This window comes from Symphalangus syndactylus, chromosome 18, assembly GCF_028878055.3.
Source record: "Symphalangus syndactylus isolate Jambi chromosome 18, NHGRI_mSymSyn1-v2.1_pri, whole genome shotgun sequence".
NCBI lineage: Eukaryota > Metazoa > Chordata > Mammalia > Primates > Hylobatidae > Symphalangus > Symphalangus syndactylus.
Genome location: NC_072440.2, coordinates 70,114,465 through 70,137,443, shown reverse-complemented (window position 1 = coordinate 70,137,443; position 22,979 = coordinate 70,114,465). Strand labels below are relative to the sequence as shown.

The following is a 22,979-nucleotide window of genomic DNA, read 5'->3' as shown; positions in this document are numbered from 1 at the left end:
ACCTCTCTCTGTTCATTGGATCCTGCAAGAGGCTGGACATTTGTTCAGTTATGGCCTGACTCAAGAGCCCATCTCCAACCTCCATGCTGCACAGGAAGGGAAGAATGTGGCATGGACTCATTGTCAGCCCAGGACCTGGTGACAATTCAGTCTCTGGCCTTGGAGACCCTGTTTGCAGGCACAGACAGTGCCATTAGGCTGGAAAAGGTTGGAACAGAGGGAGCCCAGGGGCTGAGGGAAGAGGAACAGAAAGTCAGAGGAGGCTTGGAGAGGAGGTCTAGGTGATGGTCGAGGCCTTTGCTTGGTTTCCCCAGGAACGGTAAGCTCACTGCTTTACAGGCCATTCCCTTTTAAGCTGCTCAGTTCCTTGGAAAACTTTTACAATGCAGAGCCAAACCCTTGCCTGCGAGCCACAGTCTGGCCTTCCTGGCCCATGGTGGCCCTTCTGGGATAAGGGTGGCAGCAGCCGTGCCCTTCCTCACTCCTTTTTTCTGCTGCAGGCTGACATGGAAAAGAGGTTGTCCATTCTGGGGTGGGGGCAGCCTCACCCCTGACTTTGGCCGAGGCCTCCCGATGGTTGCCCCTGCGTGGCAGTCTTTGCATTCCCCACAGCGGTTTCCCTGGAGGGCAAAGCAGCTTTGGTCACTCCCTGGGGATACACCTGTTTGGGGATGACAAGCACAAAATTCAGGCTGGTGGACCCGGGAGGGGAGGCGTGCCACTGGGGCACGCTGAGGGCCGCTATGGCATTGACACGGCTCTATTTCTCATGCCAGTGCGAAAACGTGGTGTTTGCTTCATTACTTTTTATACCTCATATATATACACACACATACAGAATCTAGTATATATACATATATGTGTATATATATAGATTCTCTTGCAGAAAATGAAATATTTCAAAATCAATGACATTTAAAAAAAAAAACCTTCTACTTATAGTTTCTTAGAGGGTAAAATTTTCATGTCTTAGGTGGGCCTCAGGGCCTCTTACCAACAGAACTGTTATCGCTTTCAGTTTTGTGGTCTCCACTCCAAAGTACTCTCTTTCCAGAAAGTCCCAGTGTGTTCTTCACACTACTGGGAACACCCTCCCCTATCTCCACCTAGAGGACTCCTATACATCCTTCAAGACCTCACTTACTGGGCGCCCCTTCGGCGCAGCTTGTCTGACTCCCACAGGCCTTTGTAACACCTTGTACCACACAGCACCGTAGAGTCCCATGGCAGAGATGTCCATGGCCTCAACATCAGACAAGCCCAGGTTCAGGTCCCAGCTCTGCTCCTCACAAGCTGTGTGACCCTGGCCAAGTCATTAACCTCTCTGGGCCTTAGGCACCCACCTAATACCACTATACGCCATCCTCACCGCTGCCCAGCAGGGCTATCACTCCTGTGGACACAGCCCAGCCCATCAGCCCACAGTAGCCCCAGGAACGCTTCCACATTGCACAGCCTTGTGGAAGGAATCTTCGGCAAATGTCAACTCTTGTTCTGCTTTCATGGCAAGCACACCTTGGTCACATGTGGGGCTGTAGCCTGTGAGTGCAGGAAGCTGTTCCTGTGTGGTCATTGACTCCTGCCACAGAGAGCACTCGCCTGCCCTGATGCGGGGGTCACGTGTCCTCCTAGGCACTCTGCAGGTAGCCTCATCCCTCACTGTCAACTCGTGGCCCCTTGCACTAGGCCTTCCATAAGCCGCAACTGTGGCACCTTTGGCCAGGCCTGGGCTGGGTGCTGGGGGCTCAGAACTGAGTCAGGTGTGGGCCCTGCCCTCGAGGGCTCCAAGCTGGTGGGGGAGCCACACCAGGACCCCAAAACAAGAGCAGCGGACCCACGCTGTGTCAGTGGCGAGTGTCTAGCAGTCTTGGGGCCCTAGCCGGGGTGGAGATTGGGGAAAAAGTTATCGGGAGCAGCCACAGAGCTGGACCCTGGACCAGGTTTGTTGGGACGACAGGGCACTCCGGGCAGATGGAACAGCCTCAGCCAAGGCCATTCAGAGGATCACAAGGAGCATGGCTGTCGCGGCACAAGATGCTCCCGGCAGGGGTGAGTCTGGAGAGGCGGCAGCCACAAGGCCTTCATCTGCCAGAAGGTGTCTGGACCTGATCCCAAGGCTGTGGGGAGTCGACATAGAAGATCATTTCTAATTCTCATAGCAGCAAGATTAGGGCTGCAGGGTACTGATTATCTCTCCTGTGCCGGGCACTGTGCCAAGCACTTCCCATGCATGTGTAGCCTCAGTTCTCTCAGCAGCCTCAGGGGTGGGGACCACTAGTCCCTGCAACTTGCTGATGAGGAAACTGAGGCTCAGAGAGACAATGTCACTAGCGCAGGACTGCGTATCTAGCTAGCAGTGGAGCTTGGCCTGTGCTGCTGACCACAGGGCCACACAGCCAGCCCCTCTCATCCGGGGCAGTGGCCTGGGCAGGCTGGGGAGCAGCAGGCTGCCCTGCTGGCCCTAGTGGCCCTGGCGAGACAGGAGCTGAGCCTGGAACCGGGAGCAGGGCCCACAGGGTGAGGAGGGTCTGCAGCTGGCAGGCCTGGTGGGCTGGTACCTGCAACCTAAGTGGGAAGGTAACAGAGCACCTGGCAATTTGAATAACAATGAAAGCTTCTAGAACGCAGACCGTCTGTGACAATAACCCTTCCTGCCAACAAAAGCAGAGGAGTCATGAGGCACAACATGCCTCATTCCAGATGAACTGGAGACAATGTGTTCTCCAGCAGCGGCAACAGCTTCTGTTAGTTGGCGATGACTGTATGCACGTGGGGTGTGGGGCTGGGAGCCTTCACGTATTTTTTATTTTTGTTTTTATTTTTTTTGAGACGTAGTCTCTGTCGCCCAGGCAATGGCACAATCTTGGCTCACTGCAATCTCCGCCACCCGAGTTCAAGCAATTCTCCTGCCTCAGCCTCCCAAGTAGTTGGGATTACAGGCACCCACCACCACGCCCAGCTAGTTTTTGTATTTTTAATAGTTTTAGAGATGGGGTTTCACCATGTTGGTCAGGCTGGTTTCAAACCCCTGACCTCAGGTGATCCACCTGCCTCAGCCTCCCAAAGTGCTGGGATTACAGGTGTGAGCCACCGTGCCCGGCCGCCTTCATAAATTTTTCTAAGGGATTCTCACAGGGACCTGAAAGTGGGAGATGCTATTAATCCTGTTTTGTAAATGTGTCCCTGCAGACAGTACAGGGACATCAAGGAACCTACTCGGGGCAAGATGGCCATCCCAAGGAATGCTACCTCAATACGGAGAAAGAGACTCTGCTGACACGATGGAGTTGAGGGTTTTGGGAGAGAGAGATGAGGCTGGATTAACTGGCTGGGCCTGATGCCATCACAGGGTCCCGAGTGAGGAAGGCAGGAGGCTCAGAGTCAGCGGAGGGGATGTGACCACAGGAGCAGAGGTGGGAGAGATGTCCTTGCATCTGGAAAGGGCCACAAGCTGAGGAATTCGGGTGCCTCTAGGAATTGGAGCAGGCAAGGAAACGGATTCACCCCCGCAGCCCCCAGCAGGGCCCCGTGCTGCTGCTGCCTTGACATGAGGTGTTCATGAGTCTCCTTTCCAACTGCTGTCCTCCGGATCTGTACAAGACTAAATCTGTGTTGTTTTAAGCTACTGCATTTGTGATAGTTTATATTACAGCAGCTACGGGACACTCACATAATACCCAAGAGAGATGTGTGCATTCATTTCACCAGGAGACCTGGATGCGAAGGTTCACAGCAGCTTAACTGATAATGGCCAGAAGGTGGAAACAACCCAAGTTTCCTCAAAAGGTGATGGAGAAACACAGCGTGGTGCGTCCACACAATGCAGTGGGCACAGATCCAGGCTGATAACTATCACTAGGCACAGATCCAGGCTGGGGCCAAGATGGGAACCTTCATCTTTTGCTTCCTGGCCAGAGTGCTCTGACTCAGCACCTGCCTTGTCAAAGCCCTGGTGGACCCGTGGGATTGCCCAGTTCTTGCATCTTCACTGGGAGGAAAGCGGAGATGATGACTCCATTTTACAGTTGGGTAAAGTGAGGCTCAGGGCCATGCTGCCCAGGGAGGAGCTGAAGAGAGATCTGAGGCCTGCTGGGGACCAGATCTTCTCAATGGTGGTTCCTTTTGGCAGCCTCTCTCCAAGCCCAGTGCAGAGCCTGGCACACGGGAGAGCTTTAAGGGAGTTTGCTGAATAAATGACAGAGAGCAGGTGTGGTGTGAGCTCTGGTGGCTGGATTCACCTTCCTGTCCCCTGCAGACCTGTCCTCCTGGCAGGGTCCAATGTGCAGAGGTTTGGGGCACAGTTGGGGTGTCCTGATGGATGTAGTCACTCTCAGGGGATGTCAGTCCACGGACGCAGATGCAGCAAGGTCCCTGGAGCCCTGGCTGCCTCCCTGCTTACCCTCTGCACTCTGAGGGATGGTCTCTGCCAGGATGGGGCACCTCGGGCATGGCACGGGAGGCCTCTAATGTGGCCCAAGATGTTTAACCAGAGTCCTACAGGCCCCAGCCTGAATTGGGCCCAGCAATTCACAAGCTGTGTGACCTTGGACGAGGTCCCCAACACATACACCAGAGCCCCAGCAATTCACAAGCCATGTGACCTTGGATGAGGTCCCCAACACACACACCAGAGACCCCAACACACACACACCAGAGTGTTGACTTTTCCCTTCTGCCCTCAGTCCCCCTATCTGTAAAATGTGGCTGTTCACAGCCCCCTACTCTGATTCTACATTGAGGCCTGTGGTATGCAGCCCTAAGACGGCCTCCAAAGAATCCACCTGCAGCTACTCACACCCTCCTTTGGTACCCAAGGGAGAACAAAGGATGGGGACAGAGCCAAGTGGCTCACTGGTAACAAATGGATAGAATAGAAGTGACAGGGATGGGATGTCCCTTCCAAGTGGGTTCCACTGGGCTCAGCACCTTAAACTCTCTCTCCCAGAGCCCTCTTTTTGAGTGGTCAGCTGTCATGCCATGAGCTACCCTGTGGAGAGGCTTACCCGGTGAGCAAATGATACCCCCAGCCAACACGTGAACCCGCGACCAGCCACTGAGTGAGCTGGGAGGTGTATCCTCTCCAGCAGAGCCTTGAGATGACCACAGTCTCAGCCAATGCTTTGACTGCAGCCTCCTGAGAGACCCCAAGCCAGGAGACCCAGCAAAGCCACACCCTGACACCTTTCTGACTCACAGAAAGGGTTAAATGCTTGTTGTTTTAAGCTGCTGACTTGTGGGGTACCTTGTCATACACCACCAGCTAATATAAGGCCTCGGGGCAATGCTAGAGATTCTGGGAGAGGGAGGACCTTGGAGATAGTGCATCTGGACATCCCTCTACTCTATCCTCAGGGAACGAGCCTCTGACCTTGGCTTGCACACCCCGGTGATGGGGAGCTCCCTGCTTACCGAGGCCAGCAAATCTGCTGTGGAGCCAGGCTGCCTGGGAAGGTCTTCCCTCTGCCTCCTGCTTCCTCTTCCTACTGGTGCCAGCATGGCTCTGGGGGTTCCCTGGCACCAGCCCCATCCTTCAGGGATGTGTGGGTTCCCCCAGAGTGAGCTGGTGTCTGGATCAGGCTTCTCTGCATCACAGCTTCATCCCCTTTTCTGCTTTTTTCTGCTTCAGGGGAGAGTTGTTGGGAGGCAAGTGAAGGCTCAGGCCCAGCCCTCCCATTCAGTGTGCGCCTGGCAGAGAGGACCCCAGGATGCACCAATCTTCACTCAGCCTTAGCTCAAAGGCACCACCTCCACCCGCCTCAGTTTACTCTCTGCTACATGGAGATTTCTGCGAGGACATGAGACAGTGCATGTGACAACGCTTGGCACACAGAAAGCATTCAAGAAACGTATGTCCTATTGAGGCAGGAGAAAACATATTCAAAGCGGGGCCGCGGAGATGCTTGAGGGAATTTTTATTTTGTCTTTAGCAAAATATCTTGATGGGCCATCTAGATGGATGCGGATGGGGAGTGGACGAGGCAGTGTGTGTGTGTGTGTGTGTGTGTGTGTGTGTGTGTGTGTGTGTGTGTTAGAGGGCTTGGGTTTGTTGGGGGGCCTGTGTGTGTTGGGGGACTCTGGTGTGTTTTGGGTCTGGTGTGTGTTGGGAGGCTGTGGTGTATGTGTTGGGGTCTCTGTGTGTGTGTGTGTTGGGGGCTGTGTGTGTTGGGGGTTCTGGTGTGTGTGTGTGTTGGGGGCTCTGGTGTGTGTGTGTGTTGGGGGCTGTGTGTTGGGGGCTGTGTGTGTGCTGGGGGACCAAGGCACATTGTAGGTGCTCTGGGAGAGCCTCTCCCTGTGGCTATTTGACTTTGGACACGTGCTGTGGCCTCTCTGAGCCTGAGTTTCCGGCAAAATGGCAAGAAAAACGCCTCTGGTGAGGTGGTGGCACAGGGGAAATGGCCGTGCTCCACCAACTGCCTCATGCTCCAGTCAGCTCCGTGCCCCAGTTAGCTCCCCTGGTCTCCAGGAAAAACCAAAATAAAGATTGTGCTTGAGGACAATGAGAATTATTTTGTGCTTTATAGGGCACCACATAATCTAAATAATGAAACATGGAACCTTTGTTTCCTTCAGGAAGAAGCTGGCGGGCAACCCAGCTACAGTAAAAGGCAGGCAGTGGGGTGGGGATGGCAAAGCTATTTGGTGCCAGCTATGCCCAGCAGCTTCTGGCAGACAGGATGGTACCCAGTGTGTTGTTGGAGCCCACAGACTGTACCTGGGATGGGGATGTGGGCACGGCAGACAGGGAACATCACAGGAGTGACAGGCGGAGGGCAGGGCACGCAGCCCACATCCGAGGCCAGTTCCCACGCCCCTTGGCTGCCCTGATCCTCTCGCAGCTTCCAGACCCCATTCGCCCCGGGGCCTCCTGCCACGGGTGGGGGCTGCTCCTCCCCAGGACCACTGCAGTGGTCTCTCAGGGCATCTCAAACTCAAGACACTCCATGCGGCTGAGCCCAAAGCCACGTCTGCTCCAAGGTCCCCATCTTGGAAAATCTCCCAGGCTGCTCAGCCCAGGGTCCCAGACATCCTCCGTGGACCCTCACCTCCTTCTCCGCCCCCACCCCAGGCCCTGGCCAATCCCATGGACTCCACTCCCTGGTGCTGGCGCCTCCCCACCACCACCCTAGGCCAAGCCACAGACATGGCTGCAGCTCGTGGCACAGTGGCAGCCTCTCTGGTGGACTCCCAGCTCCCTTCCCAAAGGCAAATGCCTCCTGTCACTCTCCTAGAGGGCACCCTTGTCCTCGCACTAAGAAGCCCACATCTCACCATGGCCCTGCACAGTCAGACCTACTTGCATCTCCCACCCGTCCCCTCCTGCACTTCCCCACACTCGTGCCACCTGACTGCCCTTCTGATGGATGGATGCGTGGCTGTCTCTGCACATGCTATTTCCAGTGCCTGGACCACTTACTTCCCACTTCCTCCCCTGGTCTCTTCCAACTCCGACAGGCTCATTCCTTTCCATCCTACAGATCCCAGCTGCCCAGAGAGGCAGGGCCAGGCCAAGGAAGGCTGTGGATACCCAGCTGAGGGCCTGTCCTTATCCTGCAGGCCTTCTGGGAATCTCCGAAGGGCTGGGAGCCTCTGCAGAGACAGGACTGGAGGCTGCCCTGGCTTTGGGAGTGGGGTCAACAGGGAGCTGTGTCAGTTTTGGAGGCTTCCATTATTCACGCCCCGCTTGTAGCCTTCCTTCCTGTCGCTTTACCCTCCTGATGTTCAGACACTTCTCGGGGAACTTAGGGACTTCATACATCCCCATGGTAAAGGTTAATTTTTAATGCTGCTTTGGTAAATATTTGATGCCACTGCTTTAACGGGAGGATGCATTAGACATTAAATGCCACAAAGTGCTCTGAGATGCTGTCCTTTTCATTGGCAGCCTCTGTCCATAACTCCTCTGCCTCCCGCTGTGCGAAAATAAAGACTTTCTTCTTTGCCTCCTGCTATGAATTTTTCAAAGCATTTTTCAAATCCATTCTTGCCCCTGATCAGTGCCTCCACTAGCCAGAGAGAAAGTCAAAGAGGTTTTAAGCTGAGAGACGGCTTAGAAGCCTCAGTCCCTTCCCTCATCTTACACAAGGGGAAAGTGAGGCTGAGGAGGGACATGGCCTGCCCGAGGTTAAACAGTGAGTCTGTGGGTACGGGAGTGGAATGAGGTGCCGGGACTCCCAGCCCAGGACTCTGCTCTAGCACTGGCACCCCCCAGAAGACTTGGACCAGTCCTGCCCTCACCCAGTCCAGGGGAAACAGGCCACGGGGCTGACTGTGCTGGAAGTGGGCAGCAGGGAGAGGGCTCTTTTAGGGCTGGGGAGAGGCCTCCGGAAGGAGCGTGACCTCAGTGAGGTTTTGAGGAATGAGCAGGAGCTGGCCAAGGGGCCAGAGCGGGGAAACCTGTGGGGTGAATGGGTGTGGGTAAGCGCCTCGGGGCAGGGATGGGGACTGATCCACTCTGCATTCCCAGTCCTGGCCTGGGGCCCAGCCTTGGCCCATGCTTTTTAATCCTTGTGAAATGAATGTGTCCTTTGCCTCCAGGGCTGTGTGCACTGTGGCCTTGATCGTCGGCTCCTGGTCCCACGGGCCCTGGTGCCCTCGCATCTCCACGCTTCCTTCAGCCCGGGCTCTGACCTGACCAGCTTCCATGCATTCTGCACTCCTGGCCTGTCCCTGATGCTGGGGCTGCTTCCCTGACGTCCTTTCTACTGCCCAGAACAGTGAACATCCACAATACACACACGCACACCACACCACACAGACACCCACAATACACAAACACACATACCATGCCACACAGATCCACACGATATCACACAGACCCTCACAATATACACACACCACGCCAGACGCCCAGAATACACACACACCCCATGCTGCACACCCACAATATACACACACATACCATGCTGCAGACCCACACAATATACACACTACATCATGCCACACACACACTACACACACTACACCATGCCAGATACACCATACACACATACACGCCACACAGACCCACACAGTACACACACATTATGCCACAGACAACACACACACACGTCATATAGACCCACACAATATACGTATACACACCATGCCACACTCTCAACACACACACACCCCATGCCAGACATCACACCATGCACACACCACACACCATGCCACACAGACTCCTGCTCACCTGTGACCTGTCCTAGCCCCTCAGGACCCACCTCTGCCCTCTCCACCTCTCCCCTGGTGCTGGCATCCCATGGTGGTAACAATGCACAACGCTGCGCCCAGCCCCGCCCCTCCAGCGCTGTCCTTCCTGGTCAGCAGCAACACCACGCGTCTCTTGGGTCAGACCCTCGAGTTGTCCTCATCCTCACTGTGCCCCTCCAACATCCAAATCCTCTGTGGGTCCTGCCTGCACTACCTCCAAAATACTGCCTTGTGTCCCCCCACTGCCTGGGGCACAGTGATGGTCTCCCCTCAGGCCTCCCTGCCTCCATTCCTGCTGCTTGGCTGCTGTCAGCTGTGTGGTAGTGGCCTCTCGCCAAAACCCCCACCTGACCAAGTCCCCATGCTTCGCTAGCTCCATGTTTCCCTTAAATGAACCACTCTCTCCCATCTCGACAACCCTGCAGACTTGAGTCCCGAAGCTCCCTCCCTCATGGATGCTGTCAATGGTGAGATGTCCCATGGATTGAATCATGGCTTTGGGGAGGAGGTAAGCGGCACTCCAGTAAGCGTACACATTGATCGGGGGACACATCTGGGCTTGAGGCCCTGCAGGGTGACAAGGACGTGTCCCTTAGAAACAAGTGACAATATTGGTCAGAGTCCAGGCAGGGACACAGCAGCCACGGCTGTCATGGAATAGGGCGTTTATGACAGGGACTGGAGTTTCCACACTTGTGGGGGGAGCTGGGCAGTGAAGGTCCAGAAGGGACTGTGGAGGCTTAGAAAAGGGATGCTCAGCAGTGCCGGGCAGGGAGAGAGTGGGGCCAGCTCGCAGGGAGGCTGAAGCCAGGCCCATCCTGCCTCCGAGAGATCACAGGGAGGGTCACAGGGTCTGCCAGCCTAGGGTGGGTGGTCGGGAAGGAGAGCCAGACACAGACGGAAAACCCAAGGACACTGGGGGCCCTGGGGCACCCCTGCAGCTGTGCTTCCCTGGCTCTGCCCAGTGAGACCACCAGTACCAGTGATGGCTGCTTCCACCTCCCAAGTTTCAGATAGCTCAAGCCAGCTCACCGGGAAGCAGATCCTGGGATACAATGACCCCAGAACAACCAGGCTGGCAACAGAACCACCTAGCACAGTATCTCCTTCTTCTTGTCTGGCTAGAGAAGCCGTTGAGTAAGCCCTGAGCAACCTCAAACGAGGGGTAAGCGAAGGAAGCACACTTAGCAGGGCCCTCTTTCCCCCACAGAGTGGACAGAGACAAGAAAAGAGGATAGACTTTGGGGATTCTTTCTATGAGCAGGGCGCAGAGCTAGGCCCTCCCCACATCCCCTCTGATTTCATCCCCATGATCCCCTTACCAGGTGGAGCTCATTTGCTCTCTGTGCCTACATCCACATGGCAGCCCAGAGAGGTGATGCAACTTGCCCAAGGACACACAGCTGGGCAGCACAGAGTCCGGTCCAAGCCCAGCCCAGGCGGCCCCAGAGCCCATTGTTCCTGCCTGCCCCCAGCTGCAGCACCCAGCGATTCCTGAAGCTGTAGGTCCCAGCACACAGGGTGTGACAGACTCATTCCCAGAGCTCACGGCTGAAGCGGTCAGGTGACAAGCCCCCTCTCCCCCAGCACCCTCTGGGACCCCTTAGAAGCTACAGGAAGTCCGAGCTGGAGGGTGCTTAGGAGGAGCAGGGAGCATCCGCCAGCCCACAGGCAAGCCTCGGTTTCCATCATCGTGATGGGAGCCAAAATGCCCATACTGGGAGACATTTGCAGTGCCAACAAGCGTCTATTCTTAGAAGCAGATATTTTAGCAGTGAAGACCAGGGTCTTAATAGTGGGGGAAATAAAGCAGAATCCATAGTCCTCCCTGACCCAGGCCGAAGGAAATAAATTCCTTCTCCACTTGCCCTGCCCTGCAGTGCCTGAACTGGGAGCCGGGCCCATTAAGGGCCACCGAACTAAATTGGTTTTTTGGGAACATCACTGCCACCGGCCCAACCACACTCCTCTCTGTAGGATCTCGCTTCTTCCACATTACTCTTGCTGCAGCTCAGAGAGTGATTAAGTGGAATTCCTGTCAAATCAACATAAAGGAGCATCCTCTGAGCTGGAGGCGTATTCACGAGCCCCCAGATTCACCTGGGCCTTTGTGGAAGCGTCTTTTTGTTAATTACTCACGCAAGCTGGCATCTTTGTTTGCACAGTAGTTGCTGCGTTAGGGCATTTTTAATTAAGTTTCCAAACTAGATTCCAAACTGGCTGGGTGGAGCTGTGCGGGTCTCTCCTGGGGCAGGATTATAGGAGCCACCTCCGAGGAGGGGGCTTGTAAGATGCCGGCTGCAGGCAGCACGTCCCCAGAAACAGGTGTGTCATGTTGCCAAGCTCCTAATGGGAGCTGTTTCCTTTCTCCCGACAGCTGCACCCTGGGCCCAGTGATACAAAATCTCCATCTGAACTACAAATAGCTGTGTTAGGTCTAGTTCATTCTAGAAGCGCGTCTTCAAAATGACTTTTCCAAAACCTTCCCTAAGGAATATTCACCCTTTGGCTGAAATTGTTTTTTCCAAGCAAAGCCACGGCAGGGTCAGAATGGATTTTCTACACATCACTGGACAGAGTTCCTTAAGGGCAGGGGCCTGGCCTTTTTCGTCTTTCTATTCCCAACACTTAACACGGGGCACGGCCTGCTGCCAGCCCTCAATAAATGCTTGCTGAATAAATCAGTAAATTAATGTTGTCTGGGCTGCATCCATACAATGAACACAGATTGTTCCAGAGAAAGAACAGCAGGACAGGGCTGGAGGCTTTGCAAAGAGGATGCCTAAGACATTTCCCTGGGGGGACTAAAGACCCAGATTTGTGGCCTGGAGGTCAGATCAGTCTTTCTGCCTCCCCATCTGCCCTGCTTTCTTTGCCTGGGGAAGGGCCAAGAGCTGCAAAGGGCTCATGAATGGGCCTCCCAGGACCACCTTGCCTCTTGTCCTGGCTATCATCGCCCTGGGTGCCTGTCTGTGGGTGTCTCTGTAAACACTAGGTTGCTGTTTTCATGTGCACACAAGAAACACATTGGCTGTAATCCCAGAACTTTGGGAGGCCAAGGCAGGCAGATTGCCTGGGCTTAGGAGTTCAAGACCAGCCTGGGCAACATGGCAAAACCCTGCCTCTACTAAAAATACAGAAAGTTAGCTGAGCGTGGTGACACAGGTCTGTAAGTCCCAGCTACTCAGGAGGCTAATTCAAGAGAATTGCTTGAACCCTGGGGGCAGAGGTTGCAGTGAGCTGAGATCACACCACTGCACTCCAGCCTGGGCAACAGAGCAAGACTCTGTCTCCAAAAAAAAAAAAAAAAAAAAAAAAAAAAAAGAAAGAAAGAAAGAAAGAAAAGAAAAAAACCCATTGGCTTCCCACAGTAGTGTTCACAGACCACTGGAGCAAGTGAGATTATGTGAGGAGGTAAATATACTAGCATTTGAACTGTTATGCACGGGGCAAGCTGGTAAACATTTAACAATCTGTTCTCCAGGGGGAGAAAACCCTGATTTGTAGCACGTGCTGTCAATTTCCCACGTGTAAATACTGGTGCTGTCACTGAATCAAAGACAGGAAGAGATACAAGTAGCCACCACTTGATAGATTTCCACCATACATACACAACAGATGCAAATAACCTTGCCAGCACAGATGACGGGTAAACATAGCAAAAGAACTAAGAAGTGATACATTTTGAGTATGTATTACCTCTGTGTTTAATACAATGTATTTAATCGCATGTTTATATAACTTGCAATAGTGGCTGTTTAACAGGCTCCCAAAATTCCTACAACTTGAACTTTCTTGAGCCAGTGTGATGTAGCCCCATCTCATACTGGATATGTTTACTCGTTTGTTTTAATGCGAATTAGGGAAAATACAACTCTTAAACCAGCGATGGTATTGCTTAAAGCAAATCTGAGTTTTCTACAAATATGACTTGATTTCAAGTCAATTAAAAATGTATTAAGTAAACAGAATGAGGGATGTACACAGACAAGAACACCAAGGAACTGAAACGTGGGGGATAAATGTTGCTTCATGAAAATGGCTTCAAACCTCAACTGTCTTGGGGGTGCAGTAAAATAAATGGGCAACTCACAAGAGAGGAAATACAATTAACAAATGAAAGTGTTTTATCTCAAAAACCATCAAAGAAATGCAAACAGGCTGGATGTGGTGGCTCAAGCCTGTAGTTCTAGCACTTTGGGAGGCCGAGGCAGGTGAATCGCTTGAAGTCAGGAGTTCAAGACCAGCCTGGCTGACACAGTGAACCCCCGCCCCCCGCCACCCACCTTGTCTCCACTAAAAATACGAAAATTAGCCGGGCATGGTGGTGGGCGCCTGTAATCCCAGCTACTCAGGAAGCCAAGGCAGGAGAATCACTTGAACCTGGGAGGCAGAGGGAGGCTGCAGTGAGCCAAGATCACACCACTGTACTCCAGCCTGGGTGATAGAATGAGACGCCATCTCAAGAAATGCAAACTGTATAGAAATGGGGGCACCCCATGCTGGAGAGGGTGCCCCAAATCCAGTGCCCTCAAAAGCTGCCTCACTGCACCAGCCCTTTGAGAATGAGGCTGGTGCTGGAATCGAGACCCATAAAACTGTCATCCCCCTGGACTCAGGAATCTCCCTGCCTGGCATCTATCCACAGGAAATATTCCAGAAAGGGAAAGGCCACAAACTCACAAAGGTGGCTGCTGTTTTCTGCAGTATGTCTCCTCCTCCTGCCCCCAGGAGAGCTGGGATTAGTGTTGTCATCGTATTAATAAAAAGATTACATGCTGTATAAATGCCCCGCTGTAGGGAAATGACTGCGTGAATCCCACACATGGAACCCGGACAACTGGGTGGCCGCTGAAATGCTATTTAGAAAGGTCGGGTAAAATCACAGGATCCTCGCTGATTCAATAGGAGAAGAAAATCAGAAGGCACATTATCAGAGATGCGCAAAAGCAGGTGTGCATTAGAAGGGAGAAAAACGCAAAGCAGTCGTAGCTGCATGTGAGTGGGATCCGGAGTGGCTTTCCTTTTCCTATTTTTTAACTCTTCAAATAATAGTCACAACAATCATCACAGTTAGCATTTCCTGAGGCATCTGCCACCGGCCAGGCTCTGTTGCAGTCTTTACAATCATATCACAACCTAAAGGCCACTTGTGTCCATTGTACTGATGGGAACACTGAGGCTCAGGGGAGCTACTGGCTTACCTGGAGTTGCCCACTGGCCCGTAGACAGGGTCTGAACTCAGCTCTGATTTGAAGACCACGCAGCTCACCCCTCTGCGGGTTTGCTAGAGTACAGCTAGGAGGTGTTCGAAGTAAACTCATACTAAAACTAAGCGCGGGTGTTGTGTTTTTACCTTCCGTTCCGCCGGGCCCTCCTCTGGTGGGGAGTGGTTTGCAGAGGGAGGTGGGGAGCTGCCAGGTGGAAGAGATGAGTACACCTGCCGCCTCCGGAAAGATTCAGGGCTGCGAAAGACCTTCACAAATGGTGCAGGGGAAAAGACAAACCCCAAAAGCAAACAAAACCAACCATGCACCCCAACAAAGGCTGGCACCATCACCTCGTTTAAACCCCTGCCTGGCAGCCCACGAAGGGGCCGATGGCAGATCAGAAGCTAGGCTGAGTTTCAGCCGGCTCCTGGACCCAGACCAGAGGGGACTTGTTTCACTGACACCTGCAGGCCAGATCTCAGGTGCTTTGGGGGACCCCTGAGGTTCTGCCCTAGGGATGGGTGAGACCTGCCTTGCACAGAGAACCCACAACCATAGGGCAGCTATGCACCCACCATAGAGTGGCATCATCTCAGGTTTAGCTCTCACAGGGAGAGAAGTAAAGGCAGAGACACTGCTCTTCCCAGTAGAAGGATGTAGGCTTTGGAGTTCCCCAGACCTGAGTTCCAATTCCAGCTCAGCTGCTGTGCATTTCCCAGGAATCTCTCTCCCAGCCTCGGTGTCTCCTTCATAAAATGAGGCTCGGGATGGCCAAGCTGCAGCGCAGCTGGGGAGGTTAAATGGCACAATTTGTTGCAGCTGCTTAGCTCAGTAATTCCTCAATAAATGGGAGCTACTGTTACTAACAGTACTAATGCAGTTCATTGATCGGACACTGTCTAGGTGCCTTCTGTGCACAAGGTACTTGGGCAGGAAGATTCATTCATGCAACCTGGATGTATTGAGCACCTACTATGTGCCAGATACTGTTCTGTATACTGGGGTCACAGCTGAGCACAAGAAACACCAATCCTAACTCTCTTGGGGTTTCCATCCAGCGGAGGAGACAGGCACAAAGCCACAAAGCAAACGTGATGTCAGGCAGCGATGCACATGACAAGGCAGCTGCAGGAGGACAAAGGGAGAATGCCGGGAGGAGGTGGCTGCTTCTATTTTGTAAACCTTGGCCAGAGAAGGCCCCTTTGATCGGGTGACCCTGAGCAGGGGCTGTGGAAGGGAGGTGTGAGCCCTGCTGGTATCCGGGAGGGGAGAGTTCTGGGTGGAGGGAACAGCAGCGGGGCTGGTGTGGCTGCAGCCAAGTGCCAGTGTCGGGAGATGAGGACAGAGGGACAGTGGGGTGGGGTGGCGTCAGATCGTGTTGTTGGCCAAGGAAAGCATTTTGATTCCTAAGTGCAAAGGAGGCCATCGGCAGGTCTTGACTTAATGTTTTTAAAAGATCACCCTGCCGCTGTTGGGCACGAAAGCTGGCATCAGGGAGACATGCGGAGGCGGCTGCCTCCATCCTGGCCAAAGAAGACGGACAAGGAGGGCTGGTCTCAGTGTAGGGGTTGGTGCGGATGGATTTTGGCTCCATTTTCAAGGTATTGCTGATGGAATACGTGAAACAGGAAAGAAAGGGAGGAGCCAATGAGATGGTAGGAGGCAGCGGGGACGTAGATGTGCCAGTCTCCCACGTCTATGGGGTATCCAAGAGCTGCTCTTGAGGACTCAGGCTCCGCAATGACCAGCTAGTCTGGATTCAAGGGAGAAAGAGCAGGGGAGAAAGACCGCGAGGTGGACAGGATTGGAGCTGTGGGTCTGGGTGGGGGTCCCTAGGGGGTGGGTGGAGATGAGAGAAGTTAAAGGGAGGAGCCCTGGTCTCTAAGATCAGGGAGATGAGGATGGAGCCGCAAAGAGGAGCAAGAAGGGCGGCCATGAGGGACCAGGAGCCAGAACCCTGCGGTGCAGAGGACCCAGGGCTCCCCAGTTCCCCTCAGCCCCTCCCTCTTCCGAGGCTCTGCCTATGCTGCTCTCTCTGCCAGGATGACCTTTCCCCACTTTGGTGAACTCCTAGCTACTCATCCACTGAAACTCTTTCTTTGTGATGGCTCCGCCTCCCCTGGCTGACCAGTGCTTAGTCCAGTGGACCGTGAATCCTAGGACAGCAGAGCACTGTCTTCAACAGAGCCCTGAACAGTGGGGAAGGCTCACGGACGTGATGCCAGCAGAGCATCCTTCAAAACCTACCAAAGGCTTCTTGCCACAACTGAGTAATTCTGAAGTCCTATCTGTGGCCTAAATGTCCCCTTATGTTCTGCCCCTGCCAACCTCTTCATTTCCTACAGTTCTTCTGCTAATGCCCTTCCTACATTTCACTCCCTCCACCTGAGTGAACCATGAAACTATGTAAGTAAACAGCATATTCAGGTCTCTGCTTAAATTGCCTCTCGTTAGATCTCCCTGGATCACTTCATTTTTTCCCCGACATTTAACACTACTTGAGATTTTATTGTTATTACAAGCATTTTATTTTCTTTGTCTCCGCAGGTACACAGTAAGCGCTGCTCACCAATGTATCACCAGTGGCTAATACAGTCCCTGGTATATGATACAAACTCAAACCCTATGGGCTAAATAAATGGTAGCAGTAATTAGCATAAAATAAAACAAAATGGCTAATGCTACACAAATGGCTAATGCTACACATTATATATAAAACATGAAATTTGCTTTAGATGTAAGAACTGACTTAAGAATCTTTTCCTTTTGATTTCAAAGAACACAAAAAAATTTGACCCAGGAAAAATTAGACCTGGTAGAAACACCACCAAGTAACATTGTAGAAGCCTAAAACCACACAGAATAAAATCTTTAACAAAATAATGATGGAAGAAACAAATCTTGACGATAAGCAGGTCTGCAATAACTGATCTACGTGAATGAGACCTGGTGGATATAACTATAGAGAAAAAAACCACTGGCAGGAGCTGAAATCCACAGACTTTAAGATAAACAAAAACAACTCAAAATTTGTGAAAGTTACTAAAAATAATCTTAATAAATTAAAAATCAAAATAGAAGTACTTAGAAGTAATTTACTTCTACTTCATATAAAATTAATTTAAAAATTAAGCTTATTTAAGCAATACTTAGAAGTAATTTACTTCATATAAAATTAATTTAAAATTAAGCTTATTTAATAGAGTGTCCACTGGAAAATACTTTCCCAATAAAAGTTATTCAATATTATAATAATTCTGATTCAAATCTGGATTCCTAAATATGCGAGCATAACATTCTGGAGATTAAAACACCCATCAGAACAAAATGGTATATTCAAAATTGGAGTCCCTTCCTTCCTTCCCTCCCTCCCTGCTTTCTTTCTCTCTTTCTCTCTCTCTCTTTCTTTCTCTGTGGACCAGGCTGCAATCTACTCGGCTCCCTGCTGCCCTCCCCCACGGGATGCCTGGGATTGCCGGCGCGCGCCACCACCGCTGCCTGCTTTCTCTCCTTTGCCTGGAGGCGCAGTTTCGCCATGTTGGCCACTCTGGTCTCCAGCTCCTGAACCCGAGTGCTCTGCCCGCCTCGGCCTCCAGGGTGCTGGGACTGCAGACGGAGTCTCGCTCACTTGGTGCTCGGTGTTGCCCGGGCTGGAGTGCGGTGGCGTGGTCTTGGCTCGCTGCAGCCTCCGCCTCCCAGCCACCTGCCTTGGCCTCCCTGGGTGCTGGGATTGCAGCCCCTGCCCGGCCGCCGCCCCGTCTGGGAGGTGGGGAGCGTCTCTGCTCGGCCACCCCTCTGCCCAGCTGCCCCGTCTGGGAAGTGAGGAGCGCCTCTGCCCGGCCACCCATCGTCTGGGAAGTGAGGAGCGCCTCCGCCCGGCCGCCCCGTCTGGGAAGTGAGGAGCGCCTCTGCCCGGCCACCCATCGTCTGGGAAGTGAGGAGCGCCTCTGCCTGGCCGCCCCGTCTGGGAAGTGAGGAGCGCCTCTGCCGGGCCGCCCTGTCTGGGAAGTGAGGAGCGCCTCCGCCCGGCCACCCATCCTCTGGGAAGTGAGGAGCGACTCTGCCCAGCCACCCGTCATCTGGGAAGTGAGGAGCGCCTCTGACCAGCCACCCGTCGTCTGGGAAATGAGGAGCACCTCTGCCCGGCCGCCCTGTCTGGGAAGTGAGGAGCGCCTCTGCCTGGCCGCCCCATCTGGGAAGAAGTGAGGAGCGCCTCTGCCCGGCCACCCCGTCTGGGAAGTGAGGAGCGCCTCTGCCCGGCCACGCATCGTCTGGGAAGTGAGGAGCGCCTCTGCCCGGCCACGCATCGTCTGGGAAGTGAGGAGCGCCTCTGCCCGGCCACCCATCGTCTGGGAAGTGAGGAGTGCCTCTGCCCGGCCACCCATCGTCTGGGAAGTGAGGAGCGCCTCTGCCCTGCCGCCCCGTTTGGAAAGAAGTGAGGAGCGCGTCTCCCCGGCTGCCCCGTCTGGGAAGAAGTGAGGAGCGCCTCTGCCCGGCCGCCCCGTCTGGGAAGAAGTGAGGAGCGCCCCTGCCCGGCCGCCCCGTCTGGGAAGAAGTGAGGAGCTCCTCTGCCCGGCCGCCCCGTCTGGGAAGAAGTGAGGAGCACCTCTGCCCGGCCACCCATCGTCTGGGAAGTGAGGAGCGCCTCTGCCCGACCGCCCCGTCTGGGAAGTGAGGAGCGCCTCTGCCCGGCCGCCCTGTCTGGGAAGTGAGGAGCGCCTCTGCCCGGCCACCCATCGTCTGGAAAGTGAGGAGCGCCTCTGCCCGGCTGCCCTGTCTGGGAAGTGAGGAGCGCCTTTGCCCTGTCTGGGAAGTGAGAAGCGCCTTTGCCCGGCCACCCATCGTCTGGGAAGTGAGGAGCGCCTCTGCCCGTCCGCCCCATCTGGGAAGTGAGGAGCGCCTCTGCCCGGCCGCCCCGTCCAGGAAGAAGTGAGGAGCGCCTCTGCCCAGCCGCCCCGTGCGGGAAGAAGTGAGGAGCGCCTCTGCCCGGCCGCCCCGTCCGGGAAGAAGTGAGGGGCGCCTCTGCCCGGCCGCCCCATCCGGGAAGAAGTGAGGAGCGCCTCTGCCCGGCCGCCCCGTCCGGGAAGAAGTGAGGAGCGCCTCTGGCCGGCCGCCCCGTCCGGGAAGAAGTGAGGAGCGCCTCTTCCCGGCCACCCATCGTCTGAGAAGTGAGGAGCGCCTCTGCCCGGCCACACATCGTCTGGGAAGTGAGGAGCGCCTTTGCCCGGCAACCCATCGTCTGGGAAGTGAGGAGCGCCTCTGCCCGTCCACCCATCATCTGGGAAGTGAGGAGTGCCTCTGCCCGGCCACCCATCGTCTGGGAAGTGAGGAGCGCCTCTGCCCTGCCGCCCCGTCTGGAAAGAAGTGAGGAGCGCGTCTGCCCGGCTGCCCCGTCTGGGAAGAAGTGAGGAGCGCCTCTGCCCGGCTGCCCCGTCTGGGAAGAAGTGAGGAGCGCCTCTGCCCGTCCACCCATCGTCTGGGAAGTGAGGAGTGCCTCTGCCCGGCCACCCATCGTCTGGGAAGTGAGGAGCGCCTCTGCCCTGCCGCCCCGTCTGGAAAGAAGTGAGGAGCGCCTCTGCCCGGCCACCCATCGTCTGGGAAGTGAGGAGCGCCTCTGCCCGGCCACGCATCGTCTGGGAAGTGAGGAGCGCCTCTGCCCGGCCACGCATCGTCTGGGAAGTGAGGAGCGCCTCTGCCCGGCCACCCATCGTCTGGGAAGTGAGGAGCGCCTCTGCCCGGCCGCCCCGTCTGGGAAGAAGTGAGGAGCGCCTCTGCCCGGCCACCCATTGTCTGGGAAGTGAGGAGCGCCTCTGCCCGGCCGCCCCGTCTGGGAAGAAGTGAGGAGCGCCTCTGCCCGGCCGCCCCGTCTGGGAAGAAGTGAGGAGCGCCTCTGCCCGGCCGCCCCGTCTGGGAAGAAGTGAGGAGCGCCTCTGCCTGGCCGCCCCGTCTGGGAAGAAGTGAGGAGCGCCTCTGCCCGGCCGCACCGTCTGGGAAGTGAGGAGCGCCTCTGCCCAGCCGCCCTGTCTGGGAAGTGAGGAGCCCCTCTGCCCGGCCACCCATCGTCTGGGAAGTGAGGAGTGCCTCTGCCCAGCCGCCCCGTCTGGGAAGTGAGGAGTGTCTCTGCCCAGCCACCCATCCTCTGGGAAGTGAGGAGCAGGTGACATAGGAGGGTTGGCAGGTACGAGGCATCAGCCAGGGCCAGCAGCCTTCAGTCAGTAGCTGGAAGTGGAAGGAGGAGGAGCTGCCACTACATTCTCTCTCGGCAGTTTTTGTGCCTCTTGGCATCTGTTGTGTGTCTTTCTTCTTTAAACGACATGGAAGTTCCCCGGCTTCACAGACCAGCCGGTTGGAGAGGTGGCAGCAGAGTAAGGGCTGAGGCCCCAGGCCTGCCTGCGGTCACACCACTTCTGCAACTGGGGTGCCACCCAGCCTAGTGTGGCTGCTGGGGCAGTGCAGTCCATTTGATTGAGGGCTCAGGCAGGAGCGAAGAGGGGTGTAGGTGCCCCCTGGGGAACAAACAGTACATGGGCCCCAGAGGTGGCCTCAACTGTGACTGTTGCAGGCTGGATGTGGCAGTATTCAATGAATCTGAGATTCTTGAGGCTGAGACAGCCGCGGCACCAGCATTGTCCATTGAAAAGCAAGACAAAATGGATTTGAGAGCCATGGAGGTCCAACACGTGCCGTATCTCAGCCACCCGAAGATCCCCAAAGGTAAAGAAGCTATGGGTGCCATTTGCTCTCTGGCATCTCTCTGGCCACCACCACTCCCCACCTCGTTGCAGTCCCTCACCCTCAGAGACATTCTCAGCTTACAGCTCCCTCCTGCCCATAGCCGGCTTTCCCAGGGCTAGGCATGGGGTGAAAGCTGGTTCTGCCTCTTGTCTTTGTTGTTGAGCCTTCTTTGTTGAGGCCTTTATGGTCTAGTTCCTCCCTTTTCTCCATAAAATTTCAAATACTCCAGTTTTAGAGTCCCCATGCCATTCTGTATCCTTACCCATCCAGCTGGTCTGGTACCTAAGTGAAGGAGCCAGTTAAGGGCCCAATTCTTTCTTTTCTCCCATTCCTTAAGGTAGCTAATAATTGAGATAATTTAGACTCAAATATGGGGAGACTTCTTAAATTCAAAATACAGTTTGCCATGGAAGAGATTAGATGGTATTCTTAATAGATGGGTTTAAGTCACATTGACAGAAGCTGCTTTATTTCTTCCAATTGTAATTTGAAGAAAGAAGGAAAAAAAATTGGGGGACATGCTTAAAATGACTGCAAAAGGTATGAAATGTTACTGCCAGAGCTGTAAAGAAGTTGTTTTTGTGAACACACGCTGGTAAGCAGTACCAGGTCAAGAAAGGACTTATTTGTTTTCTTCCTTTCCAAACTTTCGACTTTGTTTCTTTTTCTTGCCTTGTTACACTCACTGGTCAGGATCTTTAGTGCAGCTTTGAGTTGAAGTGGAGGCATCAGGCCTTCTTCCCCATCCCCCGTCTTAGTGGGAGAGCTCTGAGTATTTCACCACTAAATATTCTATGTCAGTTTTTTTTGTAGCTACCCTTTGTCAGACTAACAAAGTTTCCTTCTAGTCTTAGTTTACTAACATTGTTTATCACGAATGGTTTTTGAATTGCATCAAGCATCTTTTTCTACCACTGAGAGGATTATATTGTTTTTCTCCTTCTCTCTGTTGATGTTGAACTATACTGACTTGGTTTTGAATACTAATTCGATCTTGCATCCTTGGAATAACCCCAGCTTTGTGGAGACACCACAAATTATTCTCCAAAGTGACAACGTCAACTTATATTCTCAGCAGTGTATGAGAACATTTCCTAACCACCCCAGCCAACACTTGATGTTTTAAGACTTTAAAAATATTTTCCCATTTAATAAGTTAAAAATTAAATAGTCAACCAAGCTGGGTCTTACTTTGTAAAAAAAAAAAAAAAAAAAAAAGTTTTTAGTCAATGAGAGGAAAGAAAAAAGAAAGGAAAATAGCTCTATGTGGGATTGTGGGAGAAACTGCTTTTAAATAGGATTTCTTATGAAGTTATTTAGGCAATAAGTAAAAATGGAAGGGAAACCTGACAACAGAGAGCAGCCAGGCCCACAGTTGCCTGTGGATGCACAGACTGTGGAAGGCCTGGAATGCACCAATGACCACCAGTCCCCACAGGCAGTCAGTTCAGTGACAGCATCGCTAATTACCTTATCAGCACCCCAACAGCACATGGAGAGGACAGGGAGGCCCAAGATGAGTGCGGGCCAGGGGAGGTCTCCAATCATGGGATGTGGCTTGGTGGTCCAGTTTCCTTTGCCTATCTTACTTGGTACGGCAGAGAGGTACATATGCAGCAGCCCCTGGTGTCCTTCCACTTCCCTAAAGGTTTAAATGCACCGCGATGTTTATCAGTCTTTTAAAGAGCACAATAGGACGTGACTGAAGAACCAAGATTGCAGAGAAATGCCTCGTTTCCTGGAATTGTTTCAGGTGGGGAAGTGGTGAGGATCCACTGAGGGGAAATGCTCATGGCTGAAGAAAGATGAAGCCTGATGACTGGTGGTTGGGTTCAGCCACACGGA

General features: G+C 53.8%; 1 protein-coding gene and 1 long non-coding RNA gene across 3 annotated transcripts in view; one reads left to right on the top strand and one right to left on the bottom strand.

Moving 5' to 3' along the window:
• SLC5A4 (solute carrier family 5 member 4) overlaps positions 1-22,979 on the bottom strand; it is a 163,153-nt gene that overhangs the window by 96,863 nt on the left and 43,311 nt on the right. Inside the window, exon 1 of one of the 2 annotated variants that reach the window (XM_063623641.1) lies at positions 549-1,338. The exons of the other annotated variant lie outside the window; for it this stretch is intronic. The gene's annotated coding sequence lies outside the window, so the exon portion shown is untranslated. Of the gene's footprint in view, positions 1-548; positions 1,339-22,979 lie in introns of those variants that run through there. 2 annotated transcript variants of the gene reach the window in all.
• On the top strand, positions 7-4,206 carry LOC134733577 (uncharacterized). The gene is made up of 2 exons (XR_010117191.1): positions 7-319; positions 3,190-4,206. It is a non-coding gene; the product is annotated as an uncharacterized lncRNA (long non-coding RNA).